Source organism: Fukomys damarensis, unplaced genomic scaffold (assembly GCF_012274545.1).
Source record: "Fukomys damarensis isolate Sample0158 unplaced genomic scaffold, DMR_v1.0_HiC HiC_scaffold_26, whole genome shotgun sequence".
Lineage (NCBI taxonomy): Eukaryota > Metazoa > Chordata > Mammalia > Rodentia > Bathyergidae > Fukomys > Fukomys damarensis.
Genome location: NW_022900938.1, coordinates 24,502,976 through 24,509,017, shown reverse-complemented (window position 1 = coordinate 24,509,017; position 6,042 = coordinate 24,502,976).

Sequence of the window (6,042 nt, the reverse complement as noted above, 5' to 3'; positions counted from 1 at the left end):
GTTCTAATTTGTTTTATAGATGAGGAGATAGAGAGTCCAAGAGGTCAACTGATTTGCCTAAGATACTGATTTCGTTAATGATACAGCCAAATGGAAATCAGGGTCTAAAAATATGTGACATGGACCAGCTATTTTCACTGTGTGGGTAGAAAAGTCCCTGCTGAAAGCTATTTGAATTCTGATGCTGTCATTAACTCTCTCTTCCAGCTCTCTGTCATCTGCATATTTGGTGAGTATACTGTAAATGACCAAGCCACTATTAGTATTCTTAGACAAAACAAAGCTAAGTTCCAAACAGAAACCATTCTTCAGAATGACACTGAACCTCCTATGGTTTTCCCCACCAAAATCATGTTGAAGCTCAGCCCCCAGGGTGGCAATGTTGGAAGTAGGGGCCTAGTGGGAGATGTTTGTACACAGGAGGCAGGGTCCTCATGAATGGATTCACCTGAGAGCAGGCTGTCATCAAGCAAAGCTGCCCCTCACGGTTTGTCTCTTCTGCTTCTATTTCTAGACCAAGTCACACAGCATTTTTAGTTACCACAGCCTATGGCCCAAAGATACCAGAGAGGGAAACATACTTTAAAGACCCTCTTGCTTGACCTGAAAACTGATTTAATTAGAACTTATCTTTTGAACGGTGACCATCTGAAAAGAACCAGGAGGAAATCTGGCAATTCTGAAGTAACTTCTTTTTTGTTGCTGTTGTTGGTACTGGGGATCAAACTCAGGGTCTTTCACTTGTGAGGCAGGCACGATTCCACTGAGCTAAATCGCCAGCCACTCCAAAGTAACTTCTAAGAAAATCAGTTGTTAAGAGACTCAGGTCTATACACCACAGTTGCCTGAAGCCCAGGAGTAAGTCTTGTGTACATAAAGATAACCAGACTCACACTCAGTGCAGATGCCTCTATGGCACTGCCTGCCTTCTCACTTGAGAGCATAAATCTGCCTCAATCTGCTTTACTCTATCTGGGCGTCTGTCTGCATGGCCACCTATGTGTCTTGACTGAATTCATTCGTCAAAGGAACAAAGAAATGGGCCAGAGATTTAGCTCAGTGGTGCTGGCACCTGCCTGGCAAGTGCAAGGTCCTGAGTTTGATCCCTGGTACTAGAAAAAAAAAAAAGGAACAAAAAATCAAGGACAGCAAGAGCTGACTTCTGTGGCATCAGGACCCAGCTTGCCAGTGACAGAATCATGAACCAAGATAAACCACTTTTCTTTATAAATCATCCAGTCTCAGCTATTCTGTCATAGTGACAGAGAACAGACCAAGATACTCATTGAACTTTGTTCTTTTGCTATAGCTGTTCAGTTGCTTACTAGCCCACTTCACTATGCTATTATACAGTCTAAACTTGCAACTCAACCGGTGGCCTGTGGACCAGCAGTACTGGCAGCACTCGAGAGTCACTGAGTTGTGCTCTCAGGTTTCATTTCAGACATGTGGAGTAAAAGTCTGCAGGAAACAGGAGCGCGATGGGATTCACTACACAGTAAACCCGGTCTGTCTCTGTCTCTCTCTGTCTCTGTCTCTCTATGTCTCACTCTCTCACAAATGCCTTCTAAAATGTAATGAATTTATATATGCAGCCTCCTTATAAAAAAATCAGACAACCCAGCTGGGTATGATGGCACACACATATAACCCCAACACTAAGGGAGGTGGAGGCCAGCAAGTTCAAGTTTAGCGAGATTCTTTCTCAAAAGAAAAATTAAAATAGCTGAGGATGTAACTCAATGTTAGAGCACAATCCCCAGTACTGGGGGAAAAAATCCTGTCAAAGTAGAGACTAGAGACTGTAGTTAGTTTGATGATTCTTTTTCCTGCTGAATCTGTGGAAGAACATACTGCTCAACTGCAATTTTAATTAGAAAAATGATAAGAAATAAAAAAAGGACTTTGAGTGTTTTTGCCATTAAAAGTGATTATTGAGGAGATAGGATTGTTTAGCCTGGTTAGAACACAATGACTACATATATCAAATTAATATGTGATATCCTACAAATATGTACAACTTCTTGTATCAGTGAAAAAAATTTTAAAGGAACAAAGAAATATTGCTTGACACCTACTTTCCAGAGCTACAGGGCTTTAGAGCACTTTTTTTCACTGACTTTGTAAAAACTGAAGTCATATTTGTCCACCCCAAGTCTTCCCAAAGGCAATCCTCATTAATATTCTTCCATTACAGTCTTCCCAGTTCTCTGAAGATGATCCAAGAGGTTCCATGATTTCATTTGCAAGTGGTTTCAACACTGTAGTCAATCCAGGTCAGGTTGCTCAAGCTAATTTAGAGTACTTGGGCCAGGAACTTGAACCTTGGCAGCACATTAGAACCATCTGAGCCAGAGGGTCCTTTTGCGGGGGGGGGGGCCTGGACCCCTCAGGCACATTCAGCATCTCTGGGTGGAGCTCCACAGGGTAGCCCTGTTTCAAGCATTCCTGGTGATTCTAATCACCGAAGTTAGAAACCACTGGCTGTGTGGTCTTGTTTTTTAATCTAATTCACGGTACACAAAAGCTCAGTTTCTGAGGCTGAGGCTGAAGCATGGTTTTAAATGTCCCTAAGGACATTAATTACAGCCCACAGGGGTTACCACTGAGGGGTGCAGTTAGCACTCTTCCCCCATATCAGCTCTAGGGTCTGAAATCAACACTCACTTGTCCTTTCTGTCCTGTGAGGGGAATTCTCTCCCACAAAGAAATTCTCAAAATAAAGTTCCTGATAACTTTTAGAGAAGCTAGTTCTCCAATTTTTTTTGGTGGCGGGTACTGGGGATCAAACTTGGGACCTTGTACTTGCAAGGCAGGCAATGAAACTACTGAGCTAAATCCCCAACTCTCTCCAATTATTTCTGAAGTGTCTCTCTTCTCTCCTCAGTACAGTCTGAAGTCCTCCAGATTTGACCAGCTTGTCCACAAGAAAACCCAGTTCTCATGAAACCTACCTTATTCTTAGGTTCAGAATACAAAACCCAAACACCATTCTTGCATATAGCATTGGTAGAGTTAACGATTTTTAGTCTACCACCTTAATGCCGTATCTTTCCAAGATTTTTTTCCAAAAATCTACAGGACAGACATGCTTGGCACCATTCTGCAAATGAGGAAAGTGAAGATCAGAAAAGTTGACTTACTCAAATTCGTACAGCCCGCAAGTCACCGAAGAAGAATTTGAATGCAGGTTACTTTGACTCTCAAGACCATGCCCTTTCACCGGAATATTTGGAAAACAGTTTGCAGAGGTTTCAGTCCACAGTTGGCTGGCTCCAAGACTGAGTGGCTTGGCAGAGGGACATCACAAAGGAGAAACAGTTCAAAGCAGGCAGAGGTAGCTAAACAAGTAAGGGACCTTAACAGCTTTCTTTTCTGCTCCTTTTATATTCTAACTATGCTACTGGAATTAGGGCAGCGCCAAACCAATCAGTGGACTGATTTAATAATCACCCACCCTTAATCCTAGTACCCTCAATCCTAGCATTGCACCATGAATTAGTCACACACTCCACATTCAGCCACCTCTGAAAAAGCCCTACCTATGATCGAATGAGGCTTTGGGGACATCTAGACACAAGCCATAACAACTGGTAAGTGGTCTCCATTTTCAAAGATGACAAAACATAAAATGGCCTTGAGCTGTGTTTCAGGGATTTAAATTAGATATAAGGAAGTTCTTTATATGTTCAAAAGAAGAAAAGGGAAGGTTGATCCTCCATCTCTAAGACATTGTACCAGCAAATTTGGAATTTAAAGGAAAATAGCAGCAGGAGGAGTACCTCTTCTCGGATTAATCGTTTCACACTGGCACTTGTCCAAAGTTGGAGATGTTTTCAGATGAGTTAGAGGAATCCTGGCCTGATACCTAGGGAGAAGCTTGGGGATTCTGAAATAATCCTTAAATTACTTTAAGGTTACAATAAGGCACTGCATCAAAAATGGGAAGTATCTGCCTTTTGAAAGTTAAACTGCAAGAAAAATATGTTCCAAGTTAGAGTGGGGAGGGAGACAGTCACCTGATGGAGACAAGATGTCTCCCTGAATGGAAAGTCTCCTTTACAACCTGCTTTCATGTCATTTCTGCTCTTTCTCCTCCTGCTACCTAGAATGGACTGAGATGGTTGGAGCCCCGTCAGCTATACTAGATCATGAGATTATGCTAAGAACAGAAGTCACATTGCTGAAGATACCAAACAAAAAATATAGTAGGCTAAGTTTCCAATGGCCCAGAAAAGATCCTATAGCACTATACCTTGAAGGTCAACAAGAAACTGGTCTGGACGTCAGCGGGTATTATGCATTCTTCTGTGACATGCACACCAGCCTGAACTAAACTAATGCAACTAGGGCCACCATTTGGGTAAAACCTTGGACTGATACCAACTTGACCCCTCCTAGCCCAGGCTCCCTAGAAAGCAACGAAAAACATCAATTAAAAAAAAAAACAGCAAGCAAGCAAAAGATCAGCTCAAGAAAAATAAAATACAGCTGTCATATCAGCTTAACAACTTAGTGTGATTGCTGGGGATTTAGCTCAGTGGTCCCTCACCTGCCTTGTAAGCACAAGGACCGGAGTTCAATCCCCAGTACCAAAAAAAAAACAACAGGGTGATATTAAATTTTTAAAAAACACTCCTCTAACCAATTCAGAGATGGCAAAATGGCCCTTTGCCAAACAAGAAGAAAATGAAATTTTGTTGCACTTTGGTCCAAGTCCCTGGAGAAGGCTAGGAGTGATGATAAGGGTAGAAGCTGAGCGGAGGGAAGGAGGGAAAGGCAGGCTATCCATGGGCTTCACCTGCACACAGGCTAACTGTAAAGGTATAGGAATCAATGCAATGTCACCTCGGTCCCAAAGCTGAGCTGCACTCCGGGAACTAACCACGTGCCAAAGGCAGCACATAAAAGAATCTCTAATTACTTTTGTCTTTTATTGATCTCAGCTGATCTATTAATCTGGTCCAGGCTGCACTGAATGGAGGCTGGTCCGATTAGTCACCTCTGGACTGTGTGGCTTGCTTAATTATTTCTGGCATCTAGTTGATCACCTTAGAGCCTTCTTCACAAAAGACGTCATTGACACCCTGGGGAAGAGAGTTCTTTATAACATAATATTTTCTGAAGAGGATTTTACCTGTCAAATGGGAAAATACAGCTTGTCAGGCAGGCTGGCAGAGCAATGTTTTTTTGTTTGTTTGTTTGGTACCAGGGATTGAACTTAGGACCTTTCGCTTGTGAGGCAGGCAGCAGCACCACTAAGCTAAATCCCCAGCCCTGGTGGAACATTTTTTACGCTCTGAGAGATTTCTTGCAGCTGTTGAGCAAGCCATGCTCTGGGCCATTTTCAAGATCTCCTGAGAACCAGTGAATGGCTGTGACCACACCACACACCAGGCTGCACATGCTTCCTGGAAACTCTCTGTGTTTGGGCCCACTTTTGTTCATCAGAGGTGCAACTGTGCTTTAGAAAGAGCAATGAATTTCTGTACTGGGTTCAAATTCTGACTCAGGCCTGACTCCAGTGTGACCTAGGATGAAATTACTGGTCAAGTCATTTAACATCCCAGGGCTTCAGGGCACTTATTTGCAAAATAAGAGGTTTGGATATTCTCTAAGTAGGGTGGGTGTGTGGCCCATTTTTCTAATTCCAGCATTCTAGGAGGCTGAGGCAGCAGGAGTGCAAGTTCAAGCCCAGCCTGAGCAACTTAATGTTTTAGTGAGACCCTGTGGCAAAATAAAAAATAGAAAAGCCTGGGAATGTGGCTCAGTACAAAGGCCCTGGGTTAAATCTCCAGACACACAAGAAGGAGAAGGAGAAGAAAGAGGAGAGGAGACAGAAAGAAAAGCTTTACAATAATGATTTTGTGGGTTTTCTTATTTGGAATAGAAAAATGAAAACTCATCTGTTTTTCATTGCACATAAGAAATTTTTCTAGTTTCATTGAGGCATAATTGACAAAATTACATACATTGAAGGTATATAGGTGATAATTTGATATGCATCTCTATTGTGAATTGATTTCTACAATTAAGTGAGTT